This window comes from Mesoplodon bidens (assembly GCF_964165515.1).
Source record: "Mesoplodon bidens genome assembly, chromosome: 2".
Classification (NCBI taxonomy): domain Eukaryota; kingdom Metazoa; phylum Chordata; class Mammalia; order Artiodactyla; family Ziphiidae; genus Mesoplodon; species Mesoplodon bidens.
In genome coordinates this window covers 33142317-33156583 of record NC_138177.1, presented here as the reverse complement: position 1 = coordinate 33156583, position 14267 = coordinate 33142317, and the positions used below count along the sequence as shown (strand labels likewise).

General features: G+C 47.6%; 1 protein-coding gene across 2 annotated transcripts in view; it reads left to right on the top strand.

The window, feature by feature from the left end:
- The window catches only part of KIAA0040, a 35454-nt gene that overhangs the window by 13488 nt on the left and 7699 nt on the right, over positions 1 to 14267 (top strand). The window contains exons 2-3 of one of the 2 annotated variants that reach the window (XM_081224280.1): positions 1896 to 1968; positions 3106 to 3295. The gene's annotated coding sequence lies outside the window, so the exon portion shown is untranslated. The remainder of the gene's footprint in view (positions 1 to 1895; positions 1969 to 3105; positions 3296 to 14267) is intronic. The other variant, XM_081224279.1, reaches the window with a different exon arrangement.

The following is a 14267-nucleotide window of genomic DNA, read 5'->3' as shown; positions in this document are numbered from 1 at the left end:
GGGCTTCCCTGGGGCCCATTACTGTACGGCAAACCTATGTTGAGCCTTCCCAGCCCCCTGAAATCTCACCAGCCTTGCCGGTACCACCTCATTTCCCACTCTTCCTCAGGAGGTTTCTTCACTGCCTTCCCAGTCCCAAACTCCGTATGTGCTGGCCTCTGGACCTCTACTCTTGCTTTCCCATCCTACCCAGCTCAGCCCAGCTTCCCTTCTCCCACCCAAATGTCCAACCCTCCATGTGATAACACACATTGGCGGGGGGGGGGGGCACCCAACCTCCATCTCCTGCAGGCGGCCTCTCCCTTAAAACCTAAGCCAGGCTTCCCTGGTGGCGCAGTGGTTAAGAATCCGCCTGCCAAGCAGGGGACATGGGTTCAAGCCCTGGTCCAGGAAGATCCCACATGCCACGGAGCAACCAAGCCCGTGTGCCACAACTACTGAGCCTGTGCTCTAGAGCCCGCGGGCCACAACTACTGAAGCCCGCGCGCCTAGAGCCCGTGCTCCGCAACAAGAGAAGCCACTGCAACGAGAAGCCCGTGCACCGCAACGAAGAGTAGCCCCCGCTCACCGCAACTAGAGAAAGCCCGCGCACAGCAACGAAGACCCAACACAGCCAAAAATAAAAATAAAAAATAAATTAAAAAAAAAAACCTAAGCCAACATCAATCCCTCTCCTTTCTAACTGTGCATGATTTTGGCACTTCCTGATATTTACCTTAGCCTTTAATCGCTTGTATTATTTTTGAAAATTAAACTGTGAAGAGCATTATCAGTCTATAAAGAATCTCATGTATATATTATTTGACTTTTACCACAACACTGGATGGTGAGTGGAGTCAGTGGGATTATTATCTTCCCATCTGAGATGGGGAACCTGAGGCTTGGAGATTCGGGGACCTGCACTGTCACCTGTCCGGACTTACCATGTTCTAAGCTTCATTCAGAAACTCTCCTAGGATGGGAATCAGATCAGAAACTTCTTTTTTCCCCTCAGCACCATGTTGATCACACAGCAGATAGTTATTAACTAACATTTCTTGAAATGAAATCCATAAGCAACTACCGGAAAAATAATTGGAATGGCATATTTCACTGATGCACATCATTGCTATTAGTACTATTAGCCTCTTCGTGTATAAAGAACAGTATGCTTGCAGCATTCCTTTTATTATAGTGACCCAGTAAACAACCTAAGGGAGGCTCTCACGTGTTCTATACAAATGTCCCCACCCCTGCCCCCGGGGGTCAATCAGAGGGCAGCCACTCATGCAGGCTCTGCCCCCTCTGTTCACACCAAGCAGCATGGCCTCACTGCCTCCTGGCAAAGGACGGAATGTGCTTATCAGAACTGGCCTGGCAGGGTTGACATGCTGGGCTAGCCCTTGGAAATCTGGAGTCATCTGGGCACATGGAGGATCCAGGTGGCCCAGAACCGCTGCAAAGCCAGGTGCAAGAGCCTCGAAGGTTGGGGTGGGGTAAGGGTGGGGTCCATCCATCCATTCTGGGTTGGAGGTAGGAAGACCTCCCAGGGTGGGAGCCAATTTTCTAAGAATATCAGGCCACTGCGACTACCTGGCAGAATTGAGGGGTGTTGTTTGTTGCCATGTCCCTACATCTACTTGGAATAATACCAATTATGACTCTCAATTTTGTACAGCTCCTAACAGCCTAGGAGCACATTCACATGCACTGTTGCTTTGACACAAGGACCCTCCCTGCCAGGCAGGTACTCACTTCCAGTTGGTTGTTGACTTTGGAAAGTACCTGCATACAGTCAGACCTTCAGAGCTGTACCAAAGGACTGAGAGGAAAGCCAACCCCCTCCCAGCCCTGCCCCCGATGCCCTTCCGTAGAGGCAAGAATGCTATCTGTCATTTTCTTGTGTCTCTTCCCAGATTTCCCCCATTTTGGAGATGAAGAAGCTGAGGCCCAAAGCAACTGAATGACCTTCCCGAGGACACATACTGAGTAAGTCACGGGTGAGAATTTGAACTGGCTTCTCACACCACTATGAACTTCCCCTGCACTCCAGGCTATATTTTAGCCAAGAATTCAGCTCATGAAAATCTACAAGCATGTAAACAAATAAAACCAGATAAATGTCAAAGCCAGAACTGGAGGCCTGGAGCTCCATAGGCTGTCCACTGAGAAGCAGAGCTGCCTACCCCTCTCAGGGCACTCCAAGCCCCTTCTCTGGCTGCTCCAAGCCAACTCCCATCTCCAGGACTCTCTCCTGCCTTCCACCTAGCAGGGGCAGGACCATACATCCTGACCGTTTTGCTCTATCAAAGTGTTCCCATCCAGTGTCCTATTTCTTCAAGACCCTGATACTTTGAGGGTTGGTCTGATAACAATATATGTGTGTGTGTGAGTGTGTGTGTGTGTATATACACACACACACACATTCTGGGCTGCTAAGGAAAGATAAAACTTAAGGCTGGTACAGAGCCTATAGGTAGTCCAGGCCTGAGGCCACAGGTAGAGAGCTGGGAGACAAGATCAGAATTCCCTGGCCTTTCCCACCATCCCCCCACCTCCCAGTGGCCCCATGTGCTTTCCAGAGAGTCTTCCATAAAGCTCTGAGGCCTCCAGGCAAGAATGGAGCAGGGGTGGTAGATAGGGAGGAATGACGGGGTGGGGCTGAGGGAAGAGCGAGTGTGTGAGCGTGAGTGTGTGAGGTGTGTGTGTGTGTGTGTGCACGTACACTTCGGTATCTATGGGGAACTCCCCTAGCCCACAGTCCCCAGCAGTTTCTTCCATCCATACTCCCAAATCACTCATGGGCAATACCTGCAGCCTCCTTTGGGAAGGTCATTTCAGGGGTGGAGAGGAAGATAAGATATTTGGGGGCAAAGGCAGGCAAGTTGAGGGCATCAGGGATGAGGTGAAGCCAGTGGCAGTTGCAGAATTTCTCTAGAACAGGGACTTACAGGTAACAGTCTATTTGCACAGAAGCACCTAAAGCTGCATTTGATGAGACTGAGCAAATATCATCTGTATCAAAGAAATAGGGTACTGAGGAAAAAAAGGGGGTGCTACTTGCCTGAGTGGGGGTTCGATAAATATTTTAGCACACTCATATATGTCCTCTGCATTCACCAACAGTTATTTACCAAAACTGTAAAAAAAAAAAACATCTACATGCAACGTTAGGGATACAGATGTAACGCCTACACACAGAAAGTGAAGGTTCATTCTCCAGCAGCATCAACTCTGTGCTACCCGCCCTCTGGACGGAGCCTGTGACCCGAAGTCTGATGAACCTGAAATATTCCACACTGTGCATCCCGCAGGGGTGAGTTATGATTGGAATGAGAATATTTCTGCTCACTCCAGGATTTGGCCTTTACCTTTTAAGCCTTAATATTGCAGTAAGGTAGCTTTCGGCTTTTAATTGCCCTGAGCTTTTGTTAACATTAAATGAAGGGAGGAAATGGAAGGGAAAATAAAACCGTATCTGTATGGCTTTTGAGTTGCATAATTGTATATTTTTGCCACCCCATTAGTTTTCAACTATTCCAGCCCATAAACCTCTCCCCCGCCACCACCGAAGAAAATAAGTCAGTCATTCGGTTATCACTGCAAACTCTGCCAAATTCTCAGTTCTCTTCTCTAATATTAAAGAGAATGATGCACCTTTAAATTGAGTCTATTTTTTAATTACCACCTGTGGGAGACCCTGAATCACACAAGTGCTTGGTCATCTTCTTGCTTTTTAAAAAAACACACGCTCCTTCTAGGCAGATACGACATTGGAAGACTTAAACATCAGTTCTTGGAGTCAGCCACAAACTGTCCCCTTTATTTGGGGACCAGAGAAGGCACCACCCCTCCCCGACTGCTTCTAACTCAAAGATGACCTCAGAGCCTCAACTCACACTTGCCAAAAGTAAAACTTGCCGCAGTGCTTTACCACACCTATGAAAACTGGCTCCAAAATCTTTTACCAAATAGTTTCGAAGAGTGAAAATAAGAACACTATAACCCAGGTATGTCGCTGTAACCATGGCTACAGGTTTTATTAGCACTAATACCAGGATGTGGTCAGACTGGATATATACAGACGGCAAACACAAGCCTGAGTGGTGTCAGAGTGTGTGCCCGCAAACTTTCCAAATTGAAAACGTAGTCCTTAATGACTATGATTCACAAAGGACCTGGGGTGGGTGGAGGTGGGGATGGTGGCAGTGGGTCAGAGGGAGGAGAAGGTTTAGGGCAGAGGGCTGCATCGGTAAGAGACGTCAGGGTTCTAATTTGAGCTGTAATTCAGCTTTAACACAATCCCCTAATACGCCACTGCTTGCATTTAGATTGCAATTTTCCCTTCTCGATGTTTTCTCACAGGTCTTGTCTGTCCTTCACAACAATCTTGAGAGATATCTGAGATGGCTAATAGCCTCACTTCTCAGACGAGAAAAGGGCTCAGGAAGCTTAACTGATTTGCCCAAGGTCAGAGGCTTGGAGGACAACTGAACCGGGACTAGAACTGGGTCCTCTTAATATTCTTTCCACTGCACCCCTCTGCCAGCCTTTTGTATTCTGCTTGGGACATTATGATATGTGTTCATTCCTCTTGCAAATATCCCTCATCCTTATTATTTGTCTAATTAGCCAGAGACCAGGATCAATCCATTAAACTGGAGGCGACAACTGGAAAGTAAGGCTTGCCTTTTGTCTCTTGTCCTCATCTCTTTTTCAAGCCCCCTGCGTGGTCCTCCCCTTCATGGATGACAGCACAAAGAATAGGTAATGTCGTCCCTATTCCGGAGGGAGGGTGTGGTCCAGGGGCTACAGGCTTAATATGCCTCCAGGGACCAGGTAGGTGTCAGGACTGGGTGAAGCCGGCAGGGTGGAGACTGGGGTACAGGCTGGGGGAACATCAGTCCTTCTAAAGCTCCAGCAGATTATAGCTATGTGGGAGGTTAGTATGACCAAATTTTAGGGCTCGCTAAAGATTGAGAATTTTATATGAAATCAGAGGAGGAAAAAAAAAAAAGTAAAATAGAAGCGCCTATGGGTTGGATATAGCTCCCGGGCTGTCAGTGAGTACTCTAAGGAGTTTTATGCCTCTGGGTCCCCAGCACCCACTGTCATACGTGACATATTGCCCTTCTCTTCTTGTATTTTTGGTCCTATTAAAATGTGAGCTCCTTGAGGTCACAGAAGGTGTTTTAGTCCATCAAGAGTATATCCATAGGGTGTGGCACACCTGGCAGGCTTTCAAATGCTTGACAGATGAATGATTGGTGAATACCCCTTCGTCCTAGAAGAGAGAAGTCCTCAGCATCCGTCCGGAGAATGGCGGCTCTAGAGCATAGCAGTTACAGCAGGGTCTTTTGCACTTTAGTAGCTCTATGGCCTTGGGCAAATTACTTAGTCTCTGATAGGCTCGGTTTCCTCATCTGTATAATGGGGATTAAAAGACCCAGGCAATGTCTGTAGAGCCTTGATTACACATGCAGAGTTGCACACTTAGTAAGAACACAACAAATGGTGGCTTTTGGATTCAATAGATCATTCCCTGTTCCTGTGAAAGGCGATAAGACATTATGCCAAGCCTCTGTTTTTGAGGCTTTGGCCTCCTGAGGTATCTATGTCAAAAGAGGCCAGTCAAAGGAAAACAAGTGAGCATTCTAGCTGAAATGAAGAGGAGAAAGTTGATAGTGATGGACAGAACAAGGCATCCCTAAGAAACTAGATCCTGGAGGTCAGGAGGGCTGAAAGAGGGGCGGCAGCTGAGAATGAAGGGAAATAAAATTAGCAAGAACGCAGGGGGAAGGCAAATGGGTCTGCCCTGATTCCTAGGATTGGCTGACTCACTCCCACCGGTTCACAGAGAAGTTGATCGGACTCTGCTTATGAATTCTGTAATGAATGGATGCTTTTGCCTTGCACACAACATGAGTAGTATAATAACAAATAGGGTGCTATATGGTTTTCAAGGCAACTTTAAGGCCCCCACTGTGTGAAGTGTACTTAGCCTACACGCTTTACACACATTGTCTTTACACACGTCATTCACTCACTCACGCACTCATTCATTCATTCATCCATTCAACAAATACTTATTGCTAGCCCACTTTCTGCCAGACACTGTTCTGGGGAGAAAGAATAAAAGGATGTAGCACAGTGGGAAAAACACCTCGCCCTCAGAGAAGTATGCTCATATCTCTGTTTACAGAAGAGAAAACTAAACTCAAAGTGCTTAAGTGGATGTTGCCCAGGCTGCACGCCAGTGCTAGTGAAGGAGGCAAAATTCTTTTTTTTTTTTTTTGAGGGATAACTTTATGTTTTATTTCTTTTCATCTTACTATATCATTTTTTAACATCTTTAATGGAGTATAATTGCTTTACAATGGTGTGTTAGTTTCTGCTTTATAACAAAGTGAATCAGCTATATGTATACATATATCCCCAAGGAGGCAAAACTCTTGGTGCATGTTTTCTGGTTTAGGAGAAAAATCAGGAAGTTATCATGATGATCTAGGGACATAAACATGAGGAAGTCTGTAACTTGCTAACGGGCTGGGGGTACTGCGTTCTATCACATTTAGCACAGCTGGAATTTTCAGAGTATCAGAGAGACACGATTTTTAGTGTTTAATCCTAAGAGTGACTGAAAGCGACTAATTATTGTCAGAGTCTATGACATGGACCCTTTGGAGACAATGTAATTAGGGAAGAGAATGGAGAAGAGAGGGAAGAGGGCAGGAGAAAGAGTAAAGGAGAATAAAGTGGCTAGAGGTTTTAGGCCATCCACAACAGAAAGTCAAAGAAAGCCTGGATGAAAACCCTTTTAAACTCCTTTCATTGTTCTTAAATTATTCTAATTATTTTCCCCACATCATCTTTGAGCAGAGAGAAGGTGTCGTTTTCCTCCTCCGTATTTCCTAGCATAGCTTAATTAATACTTGATTGATTGAAAGATTGACTCATTTGAACCTGGAGTGAAATGGAGCTTTTTAATTTTCTTTCTGCTGAACCTGAAATAGAGCATATAGTAATTAGGAAAGGATCCCTTGTTATCAGAAAGTCCCAGCCACAATGAGCTCTCTGTAACTGAGCAAAAGGAAGGTAGATGATTATTTAGGAGCTGATAAAGCACACTCCCCACTCCCTTCTGCTTTCAGTGATATGGGAGTTTCTTGATCATTATTTCCTCCTTAAATGAGTTACTTGGCTGAAAGATCCGTCTGGATGGTGGGCTAAATGGTGGATAATTGTCATCAAAGTCTGGCCACAGGTGTGACTGATGGCCTCTTTTCTGTGCCTTTCATTGCCCCTGCTCTCTCTCCAATGACCTCAGTTGACTAATTTACTTTTTTTTTTTCAAGATCTCTTTTCTTTTAGGACCCTTGGGTTAACCAGCATGACTTCATTCATTCATTCAGGGACATTCCCGACTCTGAGTATCTACACAGAATAAGACAGGCAAGGGCCCAGTTCTCACTGAACTTATCTTCCAGAGCAGGAAGAGAGTCCATAAATGCGTACACTACAGTGACAAGAGCATCACGTGTGACACCGAAACTTTAGAGTGGGAAGAACTACCAAGGCCATAAGACAGGATGGTGTGCTAGAGGTTGATGGGGGCTGAGCTTCTTAGATGACTTGGTCAACAAAGGCTTCGTGTTGAGGTAACATCTGTGGTTGCAAATGAGTGGAAATGCCTTTGTGTGGAACTCTGCATGTTAGGAAGCAGTCGGCCAGGCCAAGATCTGAGAGAAAATGTACCAGAGGGACAAACAAGGTCCTGAGGGATGGACAGCTCTGAAGTAGGTGTGTCCAGGGCACAGCGAGTGAGAAGGGGTTACAGGATGAGATTAGAGATGGAGGCCGAGCCAGCTGATGGAAGCACTTGTGGGGCATTTTTATTCAATACCTTCCAGGCATTGGGAAGCCATGGGGGTGGGGAAGGGTGGGGGGGCTCGTGTGGGGAGAAGAGGCTATAATGAGGGAAGAGTAGAACCAGAGAGACTGGTTAGGAGGCTGTGCAGTAATCCAGGTGAGGGGTGATGGTGACCTAGCCATGAAATGGACAGAAGTGGATAGATGCGGGATATATTCTGGAGATAGAAGGGATGAGACCAGCTGAGGGGTGGGAGTGGTGTGAAGCAAGAGGGGTACATGAGTCTCCTGGGGCTACCGTGACAAAGTACCACAGGCTGCGTGGCTTAAACAACAGAAATGTATTGCCTCACAGCTCTGGAGGCTAGAAATCTGAAATCAAGGTGTTGGCAGGGTTGGTTCCTTCTGAACCAACAGCTTTCCTTCTGAAAGCCCTGAAGGAAGGATCTGTTCCAGGCCGCTCTCCTTGGCTTGTCAATGGCCATCTTCTCTAAATGCCCCTTCATTGCCTTCCCTCTGTGCAAGTCTACCTCTATGTCCAGATTTCCCCTTTTCATAAGGAAACCAGCCATATTGGATTATGGACCCACTTTACTCAAGTATGACCTCATCTTAACTAATTACATCTGCAAAACTGCTGTGTCCAACTAAGGTCATATTTTGAGATAGGGGTTAGGATTTTAACATATAAATATATCATATATATATATATACATATATATGATTCTTTGTGCTTTTCTGTATTCTTTTAATTTTTCAAAGAAAACAAATAATTACAATGTAGTCAACAAGGGCTGTGATGGTAGGTTATTGGCTCCATGAGAGCTCAGAAGAGAAAGAAATGGATTCAGGGAGGTCTGCAGGCAGAGGACTGACAGCCACAGAAGACCTCCCAGAGGAGGCTGGAAGGACAAGGAGCTTCCCCGTGAATGGACCAAGGGAAGAGGTGAGAAGACATTCCAGGCAGGTGGAACAGCACGTGCCAAACAATGGCAGTGTGAGAGAGCAGGATGCTCGGGAGAATTTGAAGAAATGTGGCAACAAGGGTGGGGGTGGGAGACGAGGCTAGGGTGAGAGCAGAGACCAACAGCTCACAAGCGATTGGTCCCCCTTGCTAAGGAGTTGTGATGAGCATGCAAGTGACGGAGGGCCAAAGACGGGCTGAGCAGGGGGAGCATGACCCCATTTGGATTTTAGAAGATGAACTGAAGGAAGGAAAGCTAGAGAGCAGTCTGAGGGCTTGGACAAATGCGAGAACAACGAGGGTGAAGAGGAGGGTGCCTGTGCTCCTCGGGGTCCTTTCTCTGCTTCTCCACCCTCGGCCCTCTAGACTCATGCCACCAGAGCTGCCTGGCTTGAACCCTGCTCCACCTCCGGCGCTCTCGGGCTCCAGCTCTCTCCTAGATTATGCCCAGTTCTTTCCCACAGCGGGCCTTCGCCCTGCCGTTCCTGCCACCTGCACACAACTGGACCCTTGTCATCCCTCCAACCTCAGTTCAAAGTCACCTCCTCAGAGGCCATGCCGACTGTTTGCTTTATAGCACCAACAGCGTATCTTGGCTTCTTTGTTTGTGCACCTGTTTACTATCTGCCTTCTCCCTGCGGAAAGTAAGCAGCTTTACCATATCTGCATCATTCATGAATATATGCAGTGCCTGGGAAGGAACTGACACATACGAGGAGCTCATTCAATGCATTGGCAGAAGGAAAGAAGGGAGAGAGGGAAGGAACAAAAAGACAGTTTGGTGTGGGGAAAGGATGCAGGCTCATGTCCCACTCTGCCCAGTGACGTGAGATCCACGGGGGGGTGAAAAGGCTATATCCACACGCTCATAGCGCTGCTTCTGAGTGATGCCTGTACATGTTTTAATTCTGAAAGGGTTGCTTTGAAAAAGAATGATGAGTGTAGTAAGAGTCTCCTTACTACAGGAAAACTATAGAGAAAGGAGGAAAAAAAGCCTTTTAAAGGAGACCTAAAGAATCAGTCATGACTCCAGAACCATCCCAAATTCTGAAAAGGCAAACAAAATCATCATTAGCTAAGAAGTCGAGGGTGTTTCTTTGGCCAGCCTATTCCTCTGGGGTCAAATAATAAGGGCACACATCTATGGCCCGGCGTGGCTCCAAGAGGCTCTACATCTACTGACTCATTTAGTTTTCACAACAGCCTACTATTATCAGCTCCATTTTACGAATGAGGAAAGTGAGCCCCTGGGCTAAGTAACCTGCCCAATGTGATAGACTTAGCGAGTAGCAGCATCAGGATTCGAACCCAGAATATTTGGTCCTGGAACCGGCACTCCGAAGCACTTAGCTAAACCCCTCTTGGGTCAAAGCTGCACCACAGAAGAGTTGTTCAATGTATCACATATTTGTTATAATCATTGCCAGCGTTAGCTTTTTGTCACTTGTATGAGGTAGGCTGGGCTAATTGCTATAGCGAATAATCCTTAAATCTCAGTGGCTTCCCCCAACAAAGGTTTCTTTCTCATTCATTCCACTGTTCACTGCGGTCAGCGAGGTGCTTTGCTAGCAATCATTCAGGAACACCTTCCAGCTCTGCTGTCCCAGGGGCCCTGGAGTCCTCCCCTGGGCCCTTTGCATCTGGCCAGCCAGTGAGCAAGCAGAGAGAGAATGTGGAGGCCCTTGGGGGAGATTTCAGGAGCCAGGCCCATGTTCCTTTGGCCAGAACTCAGTCACACAGCTCCAGAGGTGTCAGGGGGCTGAGAGGCATAGACTAGCCTGAGCCCAGGATGAGCACGTGGTGGGCATCTTGCCTAGTGCTGCTTCAGTAGTTACCTGTACAGACTTCTGTAGGGGAAACCTGGCAGGAGGGGTGCTGGGAGTCAGAAGACATTGGTTCTGGCCCTGAATCCACCAGTTGTCAACTGTGTGACCTCCAGCAAGTCACAGCTTCTTTTGGTCCCAGATTCCTTATCAATAAAGTGAGGGAACCCAACCAGATGACCCATCTCTGGATTCTTCCAATTCAGAACGTCTGCATGACAAAGCATCATTTTATTATTTTTAATAACCATGGTACCTGAATCGTTTCCGTACTGATGACCTATTTGTGCTTTTGTTCAAAATTGCAACCATAATTATAACATTGATTCTGAGGGAAAATACCATCTATTTTCTTCTAATCCTCAATATCTAGTTCCACGCCATGTATGCATACTCTGGGGGGAGAAAAAGAGGATCCAGTTTTGTATTTGGACTAGTTACTTGAAGCAATTAATTAAACTGGGGGAAATACAGACATCTATTTCATCATGCCTTTTTAAGTTAGGGTTTAAGTTATAAGCGTAATATTCCACTAGCAGATTATTTTCTGTAATCTGACAATTTTTGTACAAAACAGTACTTACATCTATTAGAGGGCATCTGAGCATGCCAGGTGAGCAAGGTGAGAAACATCAAGAAAATACATATCCAGAGCAGCAGAGGTAATAACTGCTGACTGAGGTTCCACCCGCCTCTAGCTGCCAGAGAGCCTTGGTTTCTGAAGTGTGTGATATTGTAACCACAGGGATTTTGCAAGGACTGCAGGGTGGTTTTGGGAGTGGGGACAAGGTTTGGGCAGGCAGAGTGGAGAGGCCTGGGGCTGAAAAAGAGGTTTTAAACCCTCAGGAGAGATGGCGAGAGTCAGGTAGAGCCTGTTGGATGGGATTCCTACTTTAGGAATATATCAGAGTTGGAGACCAGAGAGGAGACTAGGGCTAGAAGAAGAAAAGCAGAGCCCAGCCCAGAGACAGTCCTCATGTCCCTCCGCCTGACAGTGCTCTCACCGCATCCGCTGGAGAACACCCAAGTCAGGCACTGATCCCACCCAACGCCACCACCCTCACCCTGCTCCCAGTGCCATGTCCCCTGAACAACTGCAGTCGTCTCCTCCCCCTCCTGCCCTTGCCAATCTGTTCTCTCTCACCCCAGTGACAGTGTTCTTTATGAAACAAAGATCTATCCTGTCCCCTCCTTGCTTGAAATCCCATGGCCCTTACAGTACACACCAGCCATTGACATGGCTTAGCAGGCCCTGAAGGTGTAGGGCCACCTGCCTCGAGGGCTTCACGTCACCCCACTGTCACCCCCACTCACTGCTGCTGCGTCCAGCCACACTGTCCTTTCAGGTCCTTTGCAGGAGAAGCAACAGGTCCAATTGTTCATCTGAAAAAAAACACAATGAACACATTATTTCCTGTGTTTCCAGACTTTGTGGGGGGGACAATTTATCATGTATTAACAATTGAACTCATTGCTTTAAATTTAGAGGCACTTCATCTGAAAAGGTATTGGAGAGTTGAAAGAAAACACATCACGCATGTCACTTGAAAGTGCTTTAGGTAAGTTTAGTCTATGTCCTCGAGAGTTTTCAGACACCCTGACCACATGTTTGCTGTTTCTGTCATTCAGATCTTAGTGAAGCCATCCCCACCCAGAGCCTGCCCTGGCTTCCCTGATGGGTATCACTCACTTTCACAGCATCCCGGGCTTCTCCTTCATAGCAACTATATACTTACACACCGGTCTGCGGGGGTCTTTGATGAGCGTTTGCTTCCCACACTAGACTTTGAGCAAAAAAGGGACAAAGATTGAGCCTGCCTGCTCCTGGATACCCAGGACCCAACACAGTTCCCAGCGTGTACTAGGTGCCGCATAAGTAGTCTCTGAAGGAATGACTGAGCAGACTCTGTCCTGATTGTCATTTCCTTTTCATCTCTTAAGCCCCTCCAGGCCAGTTTGCTTACTCCTTCCCCTGCGCCGCTCCCATGCCCTTTACACAGTTTGACTACAGGACCCTTGATCACACTGTGCTTCTGCTTTTTTTTTTTTTTTTTTTTTTTTTTTGCGGCACGTGGGCCTCTCACTGTCGTGGCCTCTCCCGTTGCGGAGCACAGGCTCCGGACGCACAGGCTCAGCGGCCATGGCTCACGGGCCTAGCCGCTCCGCAGCATGTGGGATCTTCCCAGACCGGGGCATGAACCCGCGTCCCCTACATCAGCAGGCGGACTCTCAACCACTGCGCCACCAGGGAAGCCCTGCTTCTGCTATTTTTGTCTCTGCTCCTTACTAGACAGGGAGGAGCTCAGGATCGGAATGCACAGGGCCAGACACATAGTGGCTGTTCCGTGAATGTTTATTGCATTGAACTGTGACTTCCACGAGAGCAGCTCTGGCCCAGATGCCCTGACTACACAAGAGCAAGAAGTAACACCCAAGGAGGCTCCCTGCAGCAGGCCCTGGTGCTGCTGTGTATGAAAATAAACCTCTTTCCCACCTCTCCTCGCCCATGATCCATCCATCCTCTCACTCAGCACATGGCTTCTGAGCTTACAGAAAAGGGTCATCAGCTCAACCTGCTCATTCAGCAGTTTTTGAACCTGATAATTGTCCAGAAACACTTGGGTTGTTTGTTATAGACATAAATTCCTGGGCGTACCCTAGACCTACTGAATCAGGGTCTCCAGGAGTGTAACTCGGGAACCTGCATCCTTTAATCCCTTGGTGACACACTTGGTGACTCCCTTCCCTGGCCAGAAGGCCATCCTGCCATCACCTGAGATCTCTGGGTGAGGAGATAAAGCAAGCAGAGTGATGACCACAACACAAGGTACGGGCTCAGTGGAACATTTGAGGAAAGGCCCAAGGGAAGGTCTTTGCCCCCAAGTTACAATTATGAGGTGGCCCCCCACACATACCCAGGAGTCTGCAGCTGCAGCAGAGGAATCTTCTAAGGCTCTGAGAGAAACCTGACCCTCCTGCTTCACCCCACCCCCTACAAGAAGGCCAAAGATTTAAACCATTTGGAAATCACTCTGGAGAAGGTTTCAGGGATTTCAATGGGGTGCCATCATGATCCTTATCATTAACAGTTCTAGAAAGCATTTGCTATCCAACAGACACTATTCTTCAGCTTTACATGTATTATTTCACCTAACAGACAGAAATTACGAGAGGCCGGTGCAAAGTAGAATGCCCTTCCCCCATCGTGGGGAGCTCCAGAAGCAACAGCAGTCTGAGGGCCAGCCCTAGACACAACTCTGGAGCAGCTCTTGGCTCTCAGGGATGGATCAGACATCCCTGTGGCAGGAGCCATCCCAGTACACTTCTAGAGGTTCCAAAGCCTGGAGGGAAGCTGGGGCCTGCAGAGGGCTAGGTGCTCTCCCCAGGTCTCACTTTATGAGCTCAACAGTCCTCCAGACACCATCAGATGTTCTCCAAGCAACCCTTTTCCATTCCTGTTGCTGGATGCCAGAGTCTAGAATTACAGCCACAGAACTGCAGACCAGTTCTAAGCAGGGAGGTCACCTGTGAAGCCCTTTTCATTTGAATGGCGGGGCGGGGGGTGTGTGTGTCCATGGTTCTCTGGCCATGAAGACTGGGCTACAGGTGAGGGATGGGGAAGAAGAGCTCAA